Genomic DNA, 23354 nt, shown 5'->3' on the forward strand with positions numbered 1-23354 from the left:
TTAAAATGTATTCTTGAAGTACAATTTTTTTTAAGATGAGTATAGTCGGGTGGACAATGCAGCAATTTCCATGAAAAATTCTTAGAGTAGCAAAAGGTTTCATTTTTCTGGAGAAAAAATATTTAAAATTAATATAGTCTTTTTACAGACCTACTACTTCTGTATTTCTTGTTGATTTTTCCTTTTCCCTCTTCTTATTATTTTCATTTTTCTTTTATATTTATACAAGACATATAACTCCCAGTTATAAAGTTTAAAAAAACTCAAACAACCAGTAAACCAGTAACTTTCAGACTTTATTATGATTGTATAAATTTTAAAACCAAATCAGTATTTTCAGTTTCAATCAAAATGGCAAAAACATGAAAGACATTATGGAACTATTTTGAAAAAATCTACTGTTCTTTTTAGAAATGGGTGTGTATTTCTAGGGGAAGGCTGGTAGGGCAATTCTCTGTTTTTGTAAGAAAATGGGAATTTGAAAGGTAAGTGTAATGGCCACTGATATCACAGGTCAAAACAGCCAGGATCCAACGCTGGCTGGGTCTGAGATCATCAGAAAAGGCAAATTATTTTTTCCTCTGTTTAAGTGTTTTGACTCCTTCCCCTTTTGTTTTCCCTCCCACTCACCACCTGTTCCAGAGCAGACAAAGGGCCAGGCAAGGGGCTCCCCTCACCCTGTGTGTCCCTGCTGGATCCCCTGTGGCACTCCTGGGGGCTCTGCCATGCCCTGCAGCCCCTGCACACACAACCCCAGGGCAAATCCCACATCCCCAGCCCTGCTCAGGCTGCTGAGGATCACAAACCACTTTTCCTTACCCAAGGAGGGGCCCCCACATCCCCTCTGAGCTGTTTTGGGCCCGGAGAGCGCAATGTGCTCCGTAAACAAATAACCTGTGTTTGTTTAACTGGGTCATTACGAGCTGAGTCCCACCTCAGGCACGGGACGTGGGGAGGAAGTGGTGGGACAGGAGCAGGAGGGGAGACAGCAGCAGCCTCAGACCCAGAGGGCTGCGAGGAAGCAAAATATGGATGGCTGCCAGAACAAATGCTGGGCCTTTTGGGAAACTGCTCTGAGGGCTGCTGGAAAAGCCAGAGAACAAAGGGGTGCAGGAAGGCACCAGGGATGCCAGACCTCCAGGAGAGCCCCAATCTGTGGGCAGGTAGCTCCAATCTGTGTGAGCAGCTGGCACATTGCTGTCCTGCTCTGCTGTCACAGCTCTGACCAGGCTGTCTCTGGACGCTGAGGCCAGAGCCTCTGGAATTCTGGAGTCCTGGGGCATGAAGCATTACAAAAATGAATGGAAAAAAAGGAAAATGGAGTTTGAAAATAGCAGCAATTCTCTGAGTCTGTATGTAGATACCTTTTGGGGCTGGAATGAATAGCCTCCAAGGTGGCTGAAAGTCAGTGAGGCCTCATCGAAGCAAAGTGTTGTGTTAGAGAGAGCAGCATCTGGGGGTATTCCTGGATATGTTTCCTCCCAGGCTGATCTCCTTAAGTTTATGGCTCTCTGGCTTATTTATTAAATTTTATTTTTGAGGTTTAAATCATTGTGAAAACTCATTGTTAGAATAAAATGCCCATCTCAGCTTCTGCTTACTCAAAACTGATTCAAAAACTTCGTATTTCCAATCCTTGATTTCTCTAGAATTTTAATGCCATGAGCCCCCTTTTTATTCCACGAGAGACTACAATCAATGTGGGTTTGGAACCTGAAGTTCCAAAGCCTGCAGGCGGCACCCAAGAGCATGGAATATGACTTCTACAAGCTCTCTGTGTTCCTTGGCCACATTCTGGTCTCTGTCACCTTACAAAACTTTGCTGGGGATCAGAGACAAGGATCTGATCCCACATTTTAGTCAAATGAGGCTTCACTGATTTACAGCTGAAAAAAAACCAATATCTGCCACAGTTTCTTTCATCCCAGGGGTGATAACTTGATTTTGTTGTTCAGTGGTCCATGGAAGGCTTTTTGGGTGCTGGCTTTTGGAGCTGGAATGGTAGTAAGGAGTGGCCATAACGAGCTGGGGAGCTGCAGAGCCTCAGCTCATTGACAGGAGCAGAAATGACTCACAAACACACCAAAGCAAAATGGGCAGCTGCAGGGATACAAGAGTGGCACAGTAAAGAGGATATCCTGCCAAAACCCTGTCTAAGTGGCCATTAATGGACATCTGAGTTTTGCTAAATTATTAATGTGTCTGTTGTGTTTTTTTGCCGTATAGATCTTTCAAGGAATTTAGTTTCTGTTCCTTTGCATTTAGTTTCTGTTCCCTGAAATGTTGCTTTTGAGCCTGTCTTCTCAAGCATGGTGTGTGTCTAAGGCAGATTTCCAATACCAGTTCCTGTCTGTTTTGGGCAGAAAACATTTGGCCCCAGGTGTGTAAGGAGGCAGATAGCTCTCTTTGTTCTCCTGAGATAGTTTGGAAACTGAGGTGCAACCAGCCAAAGTGGGATTGCCAAAGGCGAGCTATAGGTCTCTATAATAGGCAAGAACAAGTCTTGTCCTTTGACTAACACAAAGAAAAGTAGTAGTGGAGCTCTAAAAACAACAAAAATGAACTGTCTGAATCTTAGGCCCCCAGGGGTTCTAAATAATACTCTTTTGTCCATCTCTACCCATGAAAAAATGTCTATTCTGTTGTTGTCTGGACTGAAAATATCAGGGTGTCACACCAGCTTTGCCATCTCACTTTGCTGATTCCCACAATGCAGAAATATCATAGAACCACAGAGAAGTTTGGGCTGGAAGGGACCTTAAAAATCATCTCTTTTCACCCCCTGCCATGGCAGGGACACCTTCCACTGTCCCTGGTTGACCCAAACCCTCTCCAGCCTGGCCTTGGACACTGCCAGCGATCCAGGGGCAGCCACAGCTGCTCTGGGCACCCTGGGCCAGGGCCTCAGCACCCTCACAGGGAAGAATTTCTTCAAAATATCTTATCTAAACCTACTCTCTTTTGGTTTAAAAACCATTCCCTTTTGTCCTGTCACTACAAATACCATATAAACTACAATATCATATAAGTAGTTGGAGGAGAAATACTGGTAAGAGCTAGTCTCCCCTGAATATAAGTTTTTATGTCCTTTTTCAGATTTTCTTTTGTGTCTTTTTGGTTAGACTGGCTCCCCCAGAAGGCTGTAATAGGCTTTGTTTCTTGTTTCTGAATATCTGGGGCGTTTTGCCACCTTCATCCCAAATCCTGGCTGTTGGTGTGAGGAGATGTCAATGGCAACACAGCAACTTATTCTTTTTCTCACCAGCTGTTATCCCTGAGTGCCAACTGACCACTTTGGCTTCAGCTTGTAGCTCCTGAAGGGATGTAAACCAATATAATCAAACATAGCCCAGTGCTGGGGGAGTCAGCAGAGCTGGATTTTGAGTTGGTCCTTGCTGAAGATGGGGGATGTTCACCAACATCCACTGCCGATGTGGATCCAGGGAGTTCTGAGGCAATTATTGAGTATTGATCACCAGTTCTAAAAGGTGGACATGACACTGAGTGCTCTTGTCTGCTCTTAAAAATACCAGGGAGGTCACAAATGAAAGTATGAGCTTAGCTCCTAATGATGGTCAATTCCCTGAAACAACCCAAACCTTTCACCATATCCGCTTAGGACAAGGTGTTCTTCCTCTTCTGAAGCACAAAGGAAGGAAATGTATCTTCAGGAAATGTTTATTTTACCCATGGATTGTCTGAAGCAAGGTTTGACAATACCCGGAAAAAAAAAGTCCCCATAAAATTAATATAAAAATAGGTGGGGTTATTGACAAAATGCAGGATTTTTATGAGCTAGAGAGAAGAAAATGTGCTGCAATTCTCTGTGCCAGCAGCTAAAGTGCAGCTGATGTGTGACCCATGGACCCTCCTGACTGCAGCCAGGTGAGCCAGGGGACAGGTCCCTGTCCTTATCCTCCATGGGCCATTGGCACATCTCAACACAGACATTTGAAAGGAGAACCAGTGAGATACTTAATAATAAACACTGGAAGGAGAGATGCTTCCTAACACCTAACCCTGAGGGGTAATTTAACCCTCCAAATCTACAGAAGCCTCTTTCTTCAAACCTCAGAAGATGTGTTAGACACATTTCTTCTGAACACAGAGGCCCAACTCCCTCTCTCTTTTTTAGCGCATTTCTTTATCCTAGTCATGGGGAGCTGTAGCAGAAAACTTGAAGGCTGCTGATCCCTGCAAATGAAATCTGTGAGACTGAATGCCTTGGCTTAGAATGAAGGAGAAGGAGAAGGAGAAGGAGAAGGAGAAGGAGAAGGAGAAGGAGAAGGAGAAGGAGAAGGAGAAGGAGAAGGAGAAGGAGAAGGAGAAGGAGAAGGAGAAGGAGAAGGAAAGGAGAAGAGAAGGAGAAGAGGGAGAGGGAGAGAAAGGAAAGGAAAGGAAAGGAAAGGAAAGGAAAGGAAAGGAAAGGAAAGGAAAGGAAAGGAAAGGAAAGGAAAGGAAAGGAAAGGAAAGGAAAGGAAAGGAAAGGAAAGGAAAGGAAAGGAAAGGAAAGGAAAGGAAAGGAAAGGAAAGGAAAGGAAAGGAAAGGAAAGGAAAGGGAAAAGGAAAGGGAAAGGGAAAAGGAAAGGGAAAAGGAAAGGGAAATGAAAAGGAAAGGGAAATGGAAAGGAAAGGGAAAAGGAAAGGAAAGGGAAAAGGAAAGGAAAGGGAAAAGGAAAGGAAAGGGAAAAGGAAAGGAAAGGGAAAAGGAAAGGAAAGGGAAAAGGAGAAGGAAAAGGAAAAGGAATATTTAATTCCCTACAACAGAGATTTGCCCAGTGTCCTCCTCCCAGCCTTCACAGAGACATCCCCTTGGTGCTGGCGTGTCCCTGCATCCAATGCAGACCTGTGACCTCCTGCTCCTCCAGGCTGGCTCCAGCGAGCCACGCCGGGGCTGAGCTGCCTGAAATAGGCTCAGAGAGAGCCTTCCACAGAAACCTCTAAATGGGTTTTAATGTCTCCCCGCCGTAGGATTCCCGGAATTAATTTGTGTCTGGCTTTTGAAATCAGGGATGTTGTGTTGAAGAAGATGGATGCTCTAAGAAGTATTGGAAAGAATGAAGGGCTGACAGGGGTGGTTTATGCAGCGAGCCTGGCCATGGATGCAGAGTAGTAAATGTGGTTGGTTGATTGAGATCAGATTTTTATTTATTTTTTCCAGTGGCGACGCCCATGTCGTTTATTTATTTATTTTCCCCTTTCACTTCAAGGCACATAACAACAACGCTGTATTTTATAAATCCCTGTGATTATAAATCTCGTAGGATGTCATTCTTGGTTTCCTCAGAGGCCAGGAGTCTATACCCACAAGAGACAGATGGGAGAAGCAGCCAGCAAACCTTCTATATTATTGCAGAGAATTGCAGGAACTGGTTTTGGTTACACCGCATGGGGAACACAGAGTCTGCACAGAGCATCTCTATTTACTGCTTCCTCTGTGAGCAGCCAAGGCAGGATTGCTGGCACTCCCTTCACACAGATCCTGGGCAGGGAATGATGCCCTGCAAAAGATGCAAAGCCACGGATTTGCATCAACTCTTTCTGTTATCCTGCTTTGAGGATATAGCCTAAAAAATGTTAAAAGTGCTTCATGCAACTGTGCAAATCTCGTGTAAAAGTCCAGGTTAGTTCACCTCCTTTCTCCACTTTTACTCTGTGCCTTGTCCCAGCAGAATTGCTCCAAGAACTGCATGAAAAAAAGCATCCTCTTGCTATGTCTTGCAGGCAGCAGTGGCAGATGAGACTTCGAGTTCCACAAGGTGTGGGTAGCAAAAAGAGATTGTTGCTGTAGGATGAGTCAGGTTGTGCTGCAGTGTTAGGAAGTGGGTTTTTTCCGCAGTTTAGAAGATTTTTAAAAGTAGAGGATTTAGTTTACATTTTTTCATGAGGTACAAGGTCAGTTGTGGAGTGAGAGCTGGATTTAGATTTAGAGTCATCTCTCAGCTTTGAAGAAAGAAAAAACAACAACAGGCATGTTTGATTTTGGTGCTTTGCTTCATTTTCCTGCTGCCTTGGCCGTGGGGCTGCCTGTGGTGTTGTGGGGGCAGCCCCACAAGGTCTCTGGTCCTTCCCTCCTCTTCCTATCATTCACCTCCTCCCCAGCCCTACCAGAGTCAAATATAAACTTTCTTAAAATGAACACAAGATTCATTCCACTTGACCAGGCCTGACTTCCCAGAAAATAAACAGAGAGAGCAGAGCCAGCCAGCCCCCTCTCCTGGAGCTGCCAGCCTCCAGAGAGCTGGCGGGTGACCCAGAGCTGCTCTGGGCTTTCTGTAGGGGAGAAAAGGGTGGAAAGGAGACAGAGCCCACCTAAAGGATTTCCAGGGTCTGCTAAGTGTCTTAATTATCACAATTCTGATTTTTTTTCTTGTTTCAGTCTCAGTTGGATAGCTGGACACAAATGCCTCACTACCCTGGAAATGGCCCCAAAGGAATCAGGTCAGTAGGATCTATTAGTGCTATTGATAGAAAAGGATTCTTCAAAACTCAGCACTCAAACAAATCCAAACAGGTCAAAAGCCAATTGCCTTTATGACCATTTTTACAGTTATCTTTTGTTTTCAAGGGACAATGGTTTGAACTTAGAAGGAGAGATTTAGATCAAATGTTAGGAAACAGTTCTCCCATGTGAGGGTGCTGAGGCCCTGGCACAGGGTGCCCAGAGAAGCTGTGGCTGCTCCATCCCTGGAATTGTCCAAGGCCAGGCTGGATGGGGCTTGGAGCAACCTGATCTACAGGGAGACAAGACAATCTTTAAGGTCCCTTCCAACACAAACCATTCTGTGACTATTTCTATAAAAATGAAAAAGAAAAACCAACCCAGAAAAAAACTCATCATCATCACAGGGGCTGTGTATATTCTTAAAAAGAATTACTAAAAAATAAAGAAAAGAATATGCTGAGCAGTTTTCCAGCCCAGTGTTGTCTTAATTTCTGCTATGCAGAGGTCACTCAATACTGCACTGACTGGGGTGTGCCAGTGCTGTGCCCTCTGCCCTCGACAATGGACAGTGAGTGGACACTGGAAAGGCTTCAGTTTGCTCTCCAGGGCAGCTCTCCAGACTCTGGATTTCCCCTGGCCTCTGTGCCAGCTGCCAGCTGTGGAACACTCTCTCCTTCAGTGCCTGGCAGTGTTCTGGAGGCAGGGAAGCTCTGTGGTGCAGCTGCCCTAAAACCACAGCGACGGCCGTGACCTTTTGTACTTGAAGTCCTTGATTTTTTCTTAGACTCCCAAGCCCGCAGGTGTTATCCCTGCAATCCCTGGGAGCAGCTGTGTGCAGGTGATTCTCCCTGAAATAGCATGGGAAAGAAACAAGTGTAGACAAAATAATAAATACACCTGTACAGGCCTCCCTTTCCTTGCAGACAGGGGATGTTTTGGCACCCAGGTCAGAGTTATCTGATATGTCCTGATCCCCTCTCCCAGCACTCATCACCTTCTCTAAGTGACAATGTTTATCTGCCTTTCTTTTCCCAGGACAGGTATCTTTGATCTCATCTGGTCTCACTGTTAAACACTCTCTCTTGCAATGAAAGCATGAGCTTCTGATCCTCTCTAATCCCAAAACATCCTGTGTGATTGAGTCTCTTGACTTTTTTCACCCTATGAGCAATACCTGAAGTTATTAAAAAAAAAACAAAAGCAACAAAACAAAGAAAAAAAACCCTCAAAACAAAAAAAGAAAAAAGCCAACAAAAAGAAAACTAAGTAAAGGAGTCTTTACACTGCAGCAAACCTGCTCTTTATGGGAAAAATATCTTGAACTCAGCCAGCTGCAGCATTCCCTCCTGGGAGCTGAGTGCCACAGTGCAAACTCAGGCACCTTCCTCTGTGGGTCTCCTGCTCTGTAAATATGTGATGATATTTACAGGCAGCATTAAAGAGGACAAATATAGTTAATGAGGATTGAACACTATTTCTGCAAACTACTTATGTGCTGCTAAGGATAACATTCAAGGTTTAAAAATGAAAATCAAGGGGAAAGGTTTATTTTCATGTTAGGTTTCAATTTGCTACATTTTTTGTTTCTTTACTATCTGCTGTTTTCCTCTATAAGCATTATCTATTCAAGACAGAACAGATTAAAGCTAATTGTTAGGCCCCTCTGTTTTTTTCTTCTTACTGTTTTATCTCCCAAGCAACTTTATTTGGTACAAGACAAATAATCTGAATTCCTGAAGTCAGAAACAAGGAGTGGGAGTCCGGGAAACTGGCTGCTGATCTAATGCAGTTTTTTGCAAGTGTGGTTATGGTCAGAAACTCTAAATATGGCACCATGTTACTGTACACATGGTGACTGCACCCTGTGTGTCAGGGGCTGAGTCACAGCACTGCAGTTTACTGACAAAAACATGTTTTACTACTCTGGGTACTGAGGAGTCAATAGAGCTGGGAGTGAAAGCGTTGAGCTCGTTGCATGGTCACCAGCTGAATCACAGAATAATGGAAAGCTTTGGGCTGGAAGGGATCTCAAAGACCATCTCTTGCTACCCTCTTGTTGAATTTGCAGGCAACTCTGACATGGGAAGAGATGAGAATCTTGACTCCATGTTTCAGAAGGCTGATTTATTATTTTATGATATATATTATATTAAAAGAAAATGATATATTAAAACTATACTAAAGAATAAAAGAAAATATTTCATCAGAAGGCCAGCAAGGAATAGAATGGAATTATATTAAAATCTTGTGACTGACCAGAGAGTCTGAGACAGCTGGATTGTGATTGGCCATTAATTAAAAACAACTACATGAGACTAATCAAAGATGTACTTATTGCATTCCACAGAAGCAGATAATTATTGTTTACATTTCATTTCTGAGGCCTCTCAGCCTCTCAGGAGAAAAGATCTTAGCAAAAAGATTTTTCATAAAATATGTCCATGACCTCTTGATGCCTTCCACAAGGCCAGGTTCCTTACAGTGGGTTTGGTGCCTGCCCAGGTGTTTTGGTGGTGAGAGGGCTGGAAGCAGTAGAAGGGACATGATTTGGCCAGTGGATGCTGAGGTGTGGGTTTGCTTGTCTGGGATGAATAAGCTGTGGAGGGGGGATCACTGCTGGCACCCCATGGTGGGGCTGCAGGAGGGGAGCACAGTCAGGAGAGCTGTGATGCCCATGGCCATGATTCTCCTGACGGGAAAGTTCTGGAAAAGTTTTCTTTCCAGCACCCTGAAGAACAAAAGTATTTCCAAGCTTTATGGAACAGAGTTGTCAGCTTATGGCTCCCTCTCCCCCTGCTGCAGGAGAGGCTCCCTACACCAATTAACCAGCAACAGTTTGATCTTCTCAACTTTTGAACTGTCTTGATCTGAATGATAATGACAAAATCTACATTAATATAATATTATTTTTATTTTAACAAAGCCCCCTTTTTTTCAGTCTTTTAATAAGTATCCACTAAAGAGCTCAGCTGGCATTCCCATACTGTCCACATTCATCCTAACCTTTAGTATTGACTGACTCATGCAGTATGCATCTGCAAGAGTTGTTCATGGAAAGTATTAAAGAAATGTAGTTTAATATTTGGTAAATAGGATGTGTCTTTGTGCTTGACTTCATGTTTCAAATGTCTGTGTTTATGTTATTTATATTAATATATTTCTTGGGCTGCTTAATAATAGTAGCAATTAAGATAATAACAATAAATACTAATAATACTGAGCTCTTCTGCTTTTCATCTAAGGAGGTCAGGACTCAAGGGTGTACCTCTGGGGCTGGTGTAATGTAGATCTGATCTCCTCCTGCTATTTTTTCTTGTGGAAAGTTAGGAATATCATGTGAAGATCAGATCACCTCTATTTTGGCCTCTGGAATGTCTCTTAGGCATTATAAATACCAGGAAGAAACAAAAAATTGGAAAGAAAACAAGCACCAGGACATTGAAAAATATAACCACAAATACTGACCTATTTGGGATTTTTTTTCTCATTTAGCAGAATTCTATTAATACTGTAATTAAAGCTACTTTGTAGCCTGGAAGCTTGAGCACCTGGCTCTTATTAGAGCTGGATCCATATTGCATGGTGAAAAAAGCCAAGAGGACAAGAGAAGAGATGGCCCAAAGGAGAACACAAGAGGGCACAGTGGCACCTGTGGTGCACTTTTTGTTCTCTGGCTTTTTGAATTGTTGAGGGCAGGTTGAGCTCAGAGCTCTGTTTACATGACATAAATAATTACGGTAACAGGGATCATTAGTGGGAACAGTAAAAATTTAATTTTGTCAACTTGGAGTGGATTATTTACTAGAATTTTTTTTTTTTGGTGGCTGAAAGATAGATATGATGACTGTGTCATATAAGGTCAATATGGCAATAAGCCCCACTGCAAGTTTGACAGAATTAATGTGGGCAGCCAGTAAGAATGTACTGATTGTATTAAATAAGGTACAAAATGCACATTCCAGGCAGGTGTTTCTGCACTTTCCTCATCAATTCCACTGTTCTTGTATTGTATTGTGCTGATGGAAACAAATTCTGTGATTTCAGAAACAAAGGACGCTGATGCTGCTTTTCATCCTTCTGCCCAAGGAGAATAAATGTTTGTGCAAACCTTTTTTCATGTGGCTGCCCAGAAATGACCCGAGTGAAGCCAAGAAGTTGAACATTAAGCAACCTCGCCCTGGTGATGCTGCTGAAATGAGAGGTCAGTGGTGAAAACTTTCTTCTGGAAGAGTTAATGGTGTAAATAGATATGTAGATTGTATGTTAATGGTGTAAACAGATATGTAGATTAATGGTGTAAATAGATATTTGTAAGGAAGTGACACTATAATAAGAAATAAGCAGGACCCTATCTCAAATGTGGGGTTGAAGCTCAGTTGTCCTTAGATGTCTCAGTGGGACGAACAACCTCCTTGTGCCACAGTCACCTACATCAGTGGGCTTTTGTGGAGGGAGAGCTGGGGGAATAAGCCCAGCAAAGGGTTGCAAACAGCCTTTTTTGGGTCTTTTCAGTCACCATTTCTAACACTGACAGGAGGTTACAGCCTGGGCCTTCACGATGGGAATTGTGGTTGAAACCTCTGAAGGCTGTAATCCATGACATGGCGTTAAATCACAATTACAAATGAACATCTCCCCTTAATTTTTTTTCAGTGAAGTTGAAGAAAGGCCCTTGTCCTCAGGTATTATTTGTAAACAGAACTTCTCCTCCCATCCCAAGCAGCCTCTGGGGTTTCTCTCCCTCCCAGAAGCCAAGCTGTGCGCGGAGCCGCGGAAGGAAGGTGCGACCCTACGGCGCGCGCAACAAAGTACAGAAACAAGATCATTAACATCTTAATATCCTGCCCTGACATCTCACAAATTATTTTAGACTTCATAGCCAATGTAAACAGGTTTGTTTTCAACTCCCCTAATTGCCTGCTAATTGAGAGCAGATGCAGGCCTTAACTTTGAGCAGATAAAGAGCAGCCTCTTCTCTGGGGCTCCGCGTCTATCAGGAGGTCTCTGATGTGTGCTCTGAGCTTCCCTGCTTAGTGATGCCGAGGCAGAGGGGGATTGCAACGGCTCCTCTTGCCTGAACCTCAGCGAGACAGAAGGGAAGACAGAGCTGTGGGACTCATCAGTAACATCATCATCATTATTGTTTCATTTCGTACTCCAGTGCACTTTCTGCAACAGCGCAGATCTCCTTCTGGGGGGGGGAGTTCTCCGAATTATAGATGGGCTTCTCGTTATGATAGAAATCACTGGGTTTATGAAAAATGCATTGCTGTCATATTCCATTATCTACTTCCTCCCATGCTGCAATCCCGTAGCTTGCAAGTCATTAGATTCTTTTTCAGGGTTCCTTTGAAATAATCCTTTCAAAAAACACTATTCATTGGGTATGACCCCAGAGAGATACTGTCTGGTACTAAAGCTCTCTTTTAGTTCTGCGAGGGAGACCTGTAACAACAAGATAAGTGCATGTATATTCCAAGTAATGTCTGGAGTTTGCTGCCTCCCATTAAATGCAATAGGAGCTTGCAGTTCAAATGGTAGAATTTTGATTTGTAAATGTAGGAGAAAATGGAGTTCAGATATATAGGTAAATTTGCATTTGGTAGTGATTTAATGTTCCATGGGTCTGTTTTAGCTCCAACTTAAATATTACATTAAAACCATCAATAAAGAAAAAAAGGAAAGAAAAAAATCCCCAAAAAACGTGCTAACTGCTGGGTTCAGAGGGAGTGGATGTGATTTTGTTCTTGCTGTCAGTGTGGCAGTGAGCTGCCTTTTACTTTCTCCTCTTCATTTAGCAAGTCAGCAGCAGCAGCAGTTAAATGATAGCCCTCCGGTCTTTCTTCAGGACTGTTTTTGCAAATGAAAGCAGGAACTGCAAATCCTTGTGGTTTTCATATCACTTACAAGGTGTTTTGTGAATTTTAACATTTTTGCATCTATCTGTGAAACAGTGGAGGGGATGGAAGTAAGAAGTGCCCTTTGTGCAGGGAGGCTGCATGGCTTTGTACCACTGGGTTCAGGAGGTCCTAAAGGGATATTGAAGAGAAAATAACAGCCAAAAATTAAAATCTTTGGTGGCTTGTAAATGATAAATGGGTTGAAAGAAAAAAAAAAGGGGGAAGAGTTAACATCTAACCAGTGTCTTTCAGAAATACCTAAAGCACCTGGTGTCTGGATTATGAAACATTATTCAGTCCCAGAACCACAAACTCTTCAGGTTTTCACTGTGATTTCTTCACAAAGCACTTTTTCTCTCCCAGGGCTGGCTCCAGGCCTCTCTGTGAACACAGAGTCACCCCTGCTCACATTATCCCTCTCTGGAAAATTGCCACAAACCTTGCAGAATCCAGTGCTGATCTACCAGCACTGTGAGGGGTTTAATAGGAGGGCAGGGGGCTTGCAGTCAGTAGCACAAGGCATAACAGAGTAGAGCAGTGGTCCATTAAATCAGTGTGCTGGGGCCCAGGCATTTACAGTCACACAGTCAGATGTTTCCAGTAATTATTTCCCCACAGCATTTTTATTAGGTGCTCCATAAATAATATTCACTTCCATGCTCTTCTCACGGTCTTTTATTTAAAAAAAAAATACAGTAGGAGAGAAAAGAAGGGGAATTCACTTTACTTTCAGCTAGATTTTTCAGGTAATTCTGTTTTTGAGCCCTACTGAAGCAGATATGAACTTGGAATATATGAATAAATTAGGTTCTGCTGACCAAACATTGTGACCCACAACAATCATTGGACCAGCTTAATGCAAGAATCATAGAACCACCATAGGATCACAGGGTTGGGAGAGACATTAAAAGTCATCCAGTTCCAGCCCTGCCATGGGCAGGGACATCTTCCACTGTCCCAGGGTGCTCCAAAGCCTGTCCAACCTGGCTTTGGACATTTCCAGGGATCCAGGGGCAGCCACAGCTGCTCTGGGCACCCTGTGCCAGGGTCTCAGCACCCTCACAGGGAACAATTTCTTCCTTATAACTGATCTAAACCTATACCCTTTTAGCCTGAAGGGTTGTATTCCCCTTGGAAATGACTCCAGAAAACCTCTACCCACTGTTAGGTTTCTATTTCAGATTTAGATTTGTCATGTCATGGTTCCATGCAGACCTAGGACTGACAAACAGCCAGCACTGGGGCTGGAGTGAGATCCTTTTTTTATGTCCTGTTTGTTTGTTGTTCACTTGTTTTGGTTGTATTTATGTAGTTCAAATGCAGGGTCATCACACCAACAAAAGGCTCTGCCCTCTCCTCTGAGGACTCCCAGAGCTCAGCACTGTCACTGTGTGTTTCATCTCCTCTGTACATGCAGCCCCCACTGCCAAGCACTGGCTTTTCCATGTAGGCTACTGTGCAAAGGCTTTTTCCAGGAAATATCACTGCCTTCTCTCAGTTATAGCATTAACATTAAGCAATGCAGCTTCTTTCCTGGCACCAGCACTTGTGTTTTGCAAAGGGTTTTTTATTCAGATATTTAATTTTCAGCATCAATTTTCTATCCAAAGTAAGATTCCTCAAATAAACTCAAGGATCTGGGGGCTTATTTTTGTGCTTGCTGGACTGCAGTGTTGTAACCAACCCCAAGCAGAATTCAGAGGAGCAACAGCAAAAGGAAGTGGAGTAAATATTCATGGTTCTGGTTTGCTACAAGGGTCATAAACTCTTTTACCTGTGTGTGCAAACCCTCTGGGCAGTAGGAGGTGGGTGTTTATATAGATCAACCCACAAGTGCAATACTTCTCAGCTGAATAGCTGAGTCAAGGGAGGTTTAGTTTGGATATCAGGAAAGAAGTTTTCATGCAGAGGGTGAGCACTGGAACAGGGCAGGGGTCACAGCCCTGAGCCTGTCTGAGTTCTAGAAGTGTTTGGACACCTCTCTCAGGCACAGGGTGGGATTGTTAGGGTGTCCTGTGCAGGGCCAGGAGTGGAAACCCAGGGCACAGGGAATATTTCCCTGTCTGATCTGGGGTGCCCTGACACCCAGGGCAGCATTGAGTTTGACCCTCATTCATGGAGAAAGTTTCATAGACATCAAGATAGACTAGAATCCGCAAAAGTGTGAAATAGGTTATAGAAAATAGTGTAGGTGTATCATTTGCTGACAAATTGACGTTTTGGGATTTTTAGTGTGCTGTGGATGGAATCAAGATGGAGGGCACAGGGTGTTGTCCTGGGTTTCTTCTTCATGCTGCTTCTTCCTCCTTCTCCATAGGTTTGGGTGGCATTTCGTAATTGGGCAGAAAAGTCTGCCTTGCAGGCTCTTTGGGATCAGTTATTGGGTTAAAAGGGAAAATAATCTAGGTGTCAGTTCTTAACTGGACCTAGACCTTTTTAGTCTTAAAAGACCTTGTACCAAGAGACTGTTGGCCATTTTGTGCCTTCTAATGAAAAGCTGTCAAACTTACAGTAATGAGATTGTTTTACTGATAAGAAATAATAAGCACTTGAGTCCAAATGTGAACTCCTGTCTCAAGTGCCTTCAATCCAGACCCAGAGAAACCCTCAACTGGCACTGGCACAGGCAGGAGTTGGACTCAATGGTCCTGAGGGGTCCCTTCCAACTATTCCATCATTCTGATATGTGTGGATGTGTGCACAGGGAGCACAGGAACAGTTCATGGCTGGGCAGAAGACAGAGCTCCAGATGAGAGGGTGGGTTTGCTGTCAGTGCCAGCTCAGGTCAGATGGCTTCATTCCATGGTGTCCCCATGAGGCTCCAGTGGCTCAAAGGAACAGAGCATTTACATGCAGGCCATTGTCAGTGGGCTGGAGGATTCTTAGCAGCACTGACTGATGGTTGAGATGTGTGTGAAGACAGAGGACCCAAGGCTAGACCTGACAGAGCTCTTAGACCTGGATAAAAGAGGCAGGTGAGGGAGCTTCCTCCGGCCCTGGCACAGCTGGAAGCTGCTCTGCTCCTGGCCATGGCTGCAGCAGAGTCAGGGACATGCTGGCAGGAGGAAGCGAGTCCTCCGCCGCTCAGAAAACCTCACCTCCAGATCATTTCTCAGTTCCTTTTGTTCTCTGTTTCATTTCTGGGCTGGGGAAGTTGCAGCCTGAAATTAAACAAGAACCCACTCAATATAAATGTATGTATCTATTTCGTCTGTAGGAAGACTCAGTTCAGTGAACCCAGGCCATTGGCATTTCATAGTTTTCTCTTGCTGCAGCAGGTAAGTGATTAACCCATTGTTATTCCTCTCCAAAGGAAGAGAGAAAAATATATATTCTGCAAAGACCATGATTAAAAAAAAATCCATTGGGTTTTTAAAGAAATATTTTATTGGAACCATAAGGTTTCTTTTTTTTTTTGAGAGAGAAAATTTGAAATCCGGAGTTTATTTTTCCTTCAGTGTCTCTCCTAAGAACCAACAGGAATTGAGATTTTTTTTTTCTTCTCTCTCGTGTTTGTGCCTACTTATTAAACACACATGTGGCCTGGATTCCTTGAGTAGGTGCAAAGAGGTTCAGAAAAAAAAAGGAAAAGAAAAAAAGGTGTAACCCAGTCCACTGACCTGTCTCTTTGCCCTTAGGACTCTTTCGAACAGCTGTGAGAAAAAGAAAGGGTGGGGGCAGAGAGGTAAAAAAAAGAGGCAGTTTAACAAGCCAAATCCAGATGTTCATTTCATACACACACCCTGAACAGCTTTTGCATGGTTTATTTCATTTTCTGAAACCATTTTTCACCAGCCTGTTTTCTCAGCTGGGAAACTTCTGGTGTAGTGTTTTCAAAAAAATATTGCATTTGGCATTACAAGAAAACAGAGCCTTTAAGACATTAAAAGGACAATATCCTTGTTTGACTTGGCCCAGGGAAGCAGGGCTATAGGAATTTTAGATTTTTGTACCACCCAAAGAATAGGTAAAAGAAATTTTCCACTCTTAAACTCAGTTTACATGGGAATTTGAGAGTTGATTTAGCTTGATTTTTTTTCCTTTTAGAGACTTCTCTGTGGACTTTGTGTTGGTGAAGACTTTGTTAGTGGCAAGGAATAAGCAAAATGATAGTAATTTGCTTCTAGACCATGATGTACCATGGTTCAAAACTGATTCTGAATGAACTCTATTTTAATTTGTGTTATTCACATCCATATCCTCATAAGGTAGACAGACAAATCTGAAATTATTTTTCACTTGTACAGCTGCTTTTTATTTACCATTTATACCAAGTGTGTGGACAGCACTGATTGCAGGGAGAAAAGTAACAGAACAGGATAAAAACAGTAAAATCACTGAGTTTAGAGATACCCAAAGGCTGGGGGTGATGAGTGACATTAGGGAAGATCGAATGCCAACCAAATACTACTCCCACTTAGGTAATCAGAGGATATTTTGCTCTTAGAACACTCAGTGTAAAACCCCAACTCCAATTAAGCCAGTGGAAGATTTTCAGTTTTCTGGCCTTCACAGTTTAGGTAAAAAAACCTTACTTTTTCTAAGCCATGTGACCAGTGCTATTCACCATCACTTATTATTTTAGAGAGAGACTTTGTCTAAATTCCACCCTGTACAGAAAGTTCTCTATCTTTGCAACAACTTTGAAAAATGCTTTGATGATCCTTTTTTTCACCTGTTCTAAAGAATAAAAAATTGAAGGTATTCTTATCAGAAATGTCACCACCCTGTACAAACCTCAGACCCCACCAGCTCTGACATAAAGCAGATAATAGGAATTGTTAGAAATTGAGAATTTGAAGACATAGATTATGGTTCAATTAAACAGATAATGAAAAAGTAGGTATTGAACAATCCTGATTTATAAAACAGAAACATTATTTTTAAACAAGTAAATAGAAAGCCTTAGGGCATTAAAATGTCCCACACCATGTTTTCCTTTTACTTTTGTGCTACTAAACAAGGAGAAATCATCAGATGTGTCTTGCACCCAGAACACGGCAGGGTTTGTCTGTGTGTACAGGTGTGTGCATCCTTCTGCCTTTCAGCACCTGGGGTGGGAATGTTGGCATTCTGCTGTCAGAACACCACCAAATGGGCTACAAATACTTGAACTAATATTCTCTTCAGACAGAATTAAAAAAAAAATCAAGAAAATTTAATTAAAACTTAAAATGCATTATGCAGGCCATTTTCCTAGGACCCAGAAGTCTAGAACTAGAGTGGAAATCTGCTGAGCAATCCTAGTTGAAAGCTTGGGGGTCTTTTTAAAGCCACTGACTTGGTGCACAGATTGAATAATCCTAGAGAAACATATATTGTCTGTCTGTTTCAGGAGACTGGAAATTTGTGATGAGAAACAGGGCCCTGATGTGCTTCCCCCTGCTCCTCTTTATCTGGAGTGTGCAGTACAAAAACATGTGGGTGTTTCTGTATTTATGTGCCTGCATATTTACATGCACATTATTAGACACAGCTATAAAAAAGGTAATTACTTGATTAAAAAGAACAGTCTGTTTGTGTGAATATCAAACCTAGAACCTAGACACCTTCTTTTTTGACTTTGGGTAATTTGATCTCTTAATATCTAATATCAGATATTAATAAATCCACAAACTTCGGCACAGATATATGTCAAGACTCTGGAATTATTCTCTCAGCATTTACAGTGAACTTAGAAAATTTCATTTTAGAGGCACCAGACTGTAAATTGGTACAAATACCACTGTGTGCATCTCTTCTGGAAGGATGGCACCATGGGAGTGGTGTCAAGGTTGCACCCTGTGCTTGCACAGCATGGGCAGCCTTAGCCTGAGGAAGGAGCAGTTTATGAACTGCTCTGAGACAAGCCCATAAAGATGATTCAGGAACTGAGAAGAAAAGGATGAGGTTATGTTGTTGTATGAGGAAATTTGGGATAACACTGCCATGTATTCTCAGCCTGGGTCCTTCCAGTCATGAGAAGGGATAAGACTAACTCTGGTGAAGTGGGAGGACTCATCTCTTTTTATCTTGCAGCAAAACAATGACCCAGGCCACCTGACCTCCAGAAAATGCCTTCTTTATTTAGACAAAAACTACACTCTGAAAACATTTCCAATCACAGCACTGAAATGGTTGTAGTTATTATCACAGCTGCCACAGACTGTGGTTCAGAAGTCTGTTCAGAGAGGGGCTGATACCTGCTCTGGGAACACCATGAGCCATGCTCAGGAGTCCCAGCAGCAGAGTTTGGGGTCTCATCTGGTGCCCCACAACACAGGACAAGCTCAGTGGTGCTCCCCACACTCCATTCTCCATCTCCCTTGAGTTTCTCTACAGCTTTAACCCTGCTTTGCCTAATATTTGGCAAAATACAGGGAAATATTTCCTGTTAAAATGATCAAGGGAAAATCAGGATATTCCTCTTTGTCTCTCCCTGATTCATTTATTTTTATTCCCCTTATTGTCACTGCAGGAAAGTTGTGTGTCACCCTTAGTGGTTTTCTCTCCAGACTCCTACCAGTATGGCTCTGCCAGTGAGCACAAATGCACTGTGTTTCAGGGGAATTTTTTTCCAATATTGTTGCACTGTTCTGGAGATCTCTTTGTCATAGATGGTGATGATGATGATGATGATGATGATGATGATGATGCTCACAGAGAATTTAAAAACCTTGCCATGAAGGCACAAAGGGCAGGTGGTGCAGACTCTATTTCCAGCAAAGCTTTTCTGGTTTGTAGGAGTGAAAGAAAAAGTTTTCATTTAGAGGAGGACATTAGGGTTGAGGTAAGAGTTGGGGATTTCAGAAAGTGATTGTATATATCAATGCAGAAATTATAATTGGTACTCTCAGAATCATGGGCTAGTTCAGATTGAAACTGGCATTTGTAGATCAACTTGCCCCTGCTTAAAAGAGGGCCAGCTTCAAAGGTAGCTAAGGTTTCTCAGGGCCATGTTCTGTCAAGTTTTAAAAATCTGCAAGGTTAGGTGTTTTACCATCTTTTGTGCAACCTGTTCCAAAACTTAACTGTCCTCCTTTCAATTTATTTTTTAATGAAGTAGGAATTTGTCTTTTTGCAACTGGTTATCATTGCCTTTCATCCTTTCACAGTGTCTGAGAAAAGCTGGACTCAATCTCCTGTGTAGCCATCTATCAGTAGTAGCAGGCACCAGTTAAAGTCCCTTCTTTAACTTTTGGATTTTTCAGGCTGAACAAATTCACCTCCCTCATCCTTTCCTCATGTATTTTGCTATCTTGAGAGTCTACTGCTGGACTCAATTTAATTTGTTGATGTTGTTCTTGCAGGGTAAGCAAAGAAAACCATCCAAAAGTGGAACTGGGCCTCAGTTGTGGCTAATTTTTTGCATTAATTGTCTACTCTGACATCAGATGCTCAAGCCTTGGCCATAACAGTAATAAAATGGCTCTCGTTCAAATGTTGGGAATATCAGGGAGTACCTGCTAGGCCTGCTTGGAAGAGCTTCTCTCCTAACACGCTGTGCCCAGGTCATCCTGTCCCATTCCTTTGGCTCTCTGTGATAGCAATACAGTTAATGGCCTTTTTTCTCACTGCTGAACTGACTGGTTTGTCCTGGAGATGCTGAGTTTGTTTTCTTCTTTCACAAAGTACATGCACTCCTATGGACTTTTACAAAGGAATCAGAAACACCCAGGAAAAAAAAAAAAAAAAAAAAAAGCAGAAGGAGCAGAAAGCCCTCAATTTCTTCTTCTATGAATAATTTAGTGCCAAGTTAACTGAAACATTTGAAAAAGAGATTTTTGGTGCCCAGCTTCATTAAACCCTCTATCCCCAAATGGATTCTCTATCAGTGTCAGCATCCAACACTTCATCTTGTCCCAATCACTGCAAAGGCCTTGTGGAAATAAAAAGCAGAGGAAGGGAGAGGCAAAGCAGATTATTGTTGCCATTAGGCATGTCTCTGTGTGTGCACATGTGCTCTATAAACTCACAGTGAGGGCAAAACCAGGATCTGAATGAAAAGAAGGAATGAAACCCCAAACTATGTAATCCTTCCAAACCTGCCTCCTTTTTGGGGTGGGCCACACTGTTACAGAGCTCTGTGACACACTCCAACCCCCTTTCTCTGGAGAAGGAGTTTAAATCAGAGGATCCTGTTAATGTGCACTGAGATTTTACCAGCACAGTGAGCGGGACCCCTTCTCTTGGCAGAGGTTCCTGTCAGTGATCTGTCTTCTGCAGCTATTTCCGTGGGAAGGCCCTCCATCTGCTGCTTGGCAGGGAAGGGAACTTTCCTCTCAAATGTTTTCTCTCTCTCTCTCTCACCCTGTTTAAGGTATACCCTTTGGAAATCTTCAACGTCCAGGGTTTATTTTTGCACAGGGTACATACTTTGTTTTACGTGGTCTGGCTTTCTTGTCTCCTCCCGAAACGCCACCCCCGTGCCCTGCTTATCCTGGCAGAGGGAGAAGAATGCTGTTTGCTTTAACATTACCTTGGGTCTCAGTATGCAACAGGTCAAAAGATGTGACAAGTACACATGCTAATCCCTTTCCCTTTCAGTTAATAGAATAACACAGATGGGAAAGTTTACATTTGGGATCTGACACTCACTCTGAGCTGGAGCTGAAAGGGAGACGGGGTTGGACATTACATTTCAGATCAGAGCAGTGACTGCACACCCTCACCTTCCCACTCCTGTTATCCTAAACTCCATTTGCTCTCCTAGGAATGTCCCCCTTAGCCTTCCACTCTCCTTTTGAGAGTATGTATGTACAGTTGGCTGTGTCTTGGAAAGCTTTTGTAGAATGAAATATTCCCCAAGAATCAGTGATGTTCAAGTGAAAAAATGTCAACATTTTCCACTGAAACACCACCATCGGTGACTTTTTAAAAATTTGGCATTTCTGAGCTCTGAAATATCACGTTAGAAAATCATTCCCACCAGATACCTTCTTAGAAATATTAAATTTATTTCAATAAAATTCCATGTTTCCATTTTGTCACATCTAATCTGACTGTTAATATTTAATTTTTTTCTGTTTTGTTTCATCATAGCCTTCAGAATGCATCCTCTGACACTGTGTGACACAGCCCAGCTGTAAATTTTCTTGCCTGAAGATTTGTCACTCTACATTATTCCTGCAGTAAACACACACAGAAGAATAAAACCTAGGACCATGACTCCACATCACACCAGTGTCACTTTCTTGCCAGCAGGTATGTACCATTTCACAGTGTCCTTCATGAGAACCTTCTGACAGCTCCCCATGATCCCTCAAGTTCAAGGTTGTGATTGGGAACTCCTTAAAATTAGGGTTTTGAGAGTACCTCTGTAATAAGAAGAATATCCAGGATCTGTTCTTAGATACATGTGGATAAACATGAAGAGATTGTATTTCCTACAATTTTTTTTTCCAGAAATCTCAATTCTATAAACAAGCTTGTATCGTAATTATTGAAAATAAGATTAGATATGCAATTAAAAACATATTTTTAACTGAAAAAACCCCACATGTATGTACTGAGTTGACTAACAATGACAGTATTGTATTTATATCAGGAACTGTGCCTTTCCAGATTGTATAACCACAAATATATATTGTTCATGAGAAACACTCAGTGACTTGCTTTCTGATTAGAGAACTAACATTTGGGTTTGAGAATCACTGCCTGCCTGTTTCATCTGGTTTCTTTGGAAATGTGCAGTTTCACAACTGCTTTTTCACACTTTGTTCACTTCTCCATCGATTTCACGGCAGAGAGGGCGTGTCCCTCTCTCAGCCTGGCAGCTTCTGATAACTGTGATAACTCACTAATGATTCAATCAAAACCTCAAATCCAAAACTCAAGATTTTCCTCTCCAACCTGGCAACAGCTCTGAGGTTCATTCACAGACCATGCAGAGCAGAGAAAAGAGGAAGCTCTGCTTGAGGATGCTCCAAGCCTCAAATTTTGGTGAAGGGTCCATCTGGGTCAGTGGAGAAGTGTTTCCCAACAGAGAGCATGAGGAAGACCATAAATTAGACACTTGTATTTTAGGAAATAGGATGAGGTGAGAGAGATCCTACAACCAGGTCTGCAGAGTGCTGTAGATACACAGGGCACCTCAGATTGGGCAGTTTTCTGAGGTTTTAGCACTGATCTTTCTATTGACATTTGAAATGGGCGCCTTCAGAGAAGCTGTGTGTCCTACAGAAACTCTGATCTGATTTGGGAGATGCCTTTCCTCCTATTTTGTAGAAAAACTCTGAAACAGCAACTTATTGATTGCCTACATTTGATTAAGTGTGGCTCAGGTGAGTCCAGGTGGCTTTTCCTACACAGGGACCAGCATTCCCATTGGCTCCTTATTTGGAGCAAGGCTCCTAAATGCTTTTGTCACCCTGACCTTTACTCTATTCTAATTTCACTTCTGACTTCTTGACTGAGATCCCTCACAAGGGAGAGCAATTAGTGCCCATCACAAGGAAAGCTTTTGCAACATGGGTGACTGCCCACAAGAAACACAGTTGAGACCACCAACTGTTTTATTTGTTTTTCTTCCAATTTTTCTGCTGATTGAGAAGCTCATGAGATACATCTCATTTCCCTGGAGGTCCCCAGGGAAGCAGTGGTCAGACAGTCCTTTTCCATCCTGCTTTGGGCAATGCTGGTGGTACAGCTAAATTTTGCCTAATTGAGGCCTCATCAATGCTACTGGAAGGTTATTTTAGCTGCCAAACTCTTATTGTTTGATGGTAATACACTGCTTTTCAGCAGTGAATTTTTTCACTGATTTGGACAAGCTACGTGGAGGGAAATGGTTTAATGTCTTGAGCTATAGATTATAGAGAATTAAACTGAAAACCCAAATAATGGTTTTGGTGCTAGAAGCTCCATTGTGGGTGAGAACCACTGTCCTTTTTGAAAACAGCCTTTGCTCACTGCAGTGGCAGGTGGAGGTTCTCAGATCTGTATCTACCTGCAGACCTAAATTAAAAAGCTTGAGATGTCTTTGGATTTCTCTGCACTAGGTTATCATAACTCATAGAATCATAAAATAC

The 23354-nt window shown here is 42.5% G+C and overlaps 1 long non-coding RNA gene across 6 annotated transcripts in view; it reads left to right on the plus strand.

The window, feature by feature from the left end:
• LOC102073192 (uncharacterized) overlaps positions 1-23354 on the plus strand; it is a 159419-nt gene that overhangs the window by 100131 nt on the left and 35934 nt on the right. For all 6 annotated transcript variants that reach the window (XR_012583012.1, XR_012583017.1, XR_012583013.1 and 3 more), the window contains 3 exons: positions 6380-6441; positions 10490-10646; positions 21367-21528. This is a non-coding gene — a long non-coding RNA (uncharacterized LOC102073192). The remainder of the gene's footprint in view (positions 1-6379; positions 6442-10489; positions 10647-21366; positions 21529-23354) is intronic.

Source organism: Zonotrichia albicollis, chromosome 17, assembly GCF_047830755.1.
Source record: "Zonotrichia albicollis isolate bZonAlb1 chromosome 17, bZonAlb1.hap1, whole genome shotgun sequence".
In the NCBI taxonomy this organism is placed as follows: domain Eukaryota; kingdom Metazoa; phylum Chordata; class Aves; order Passeriformes; family Passerellidae; genus Zonotrichia; species Zonotrichia albicollis.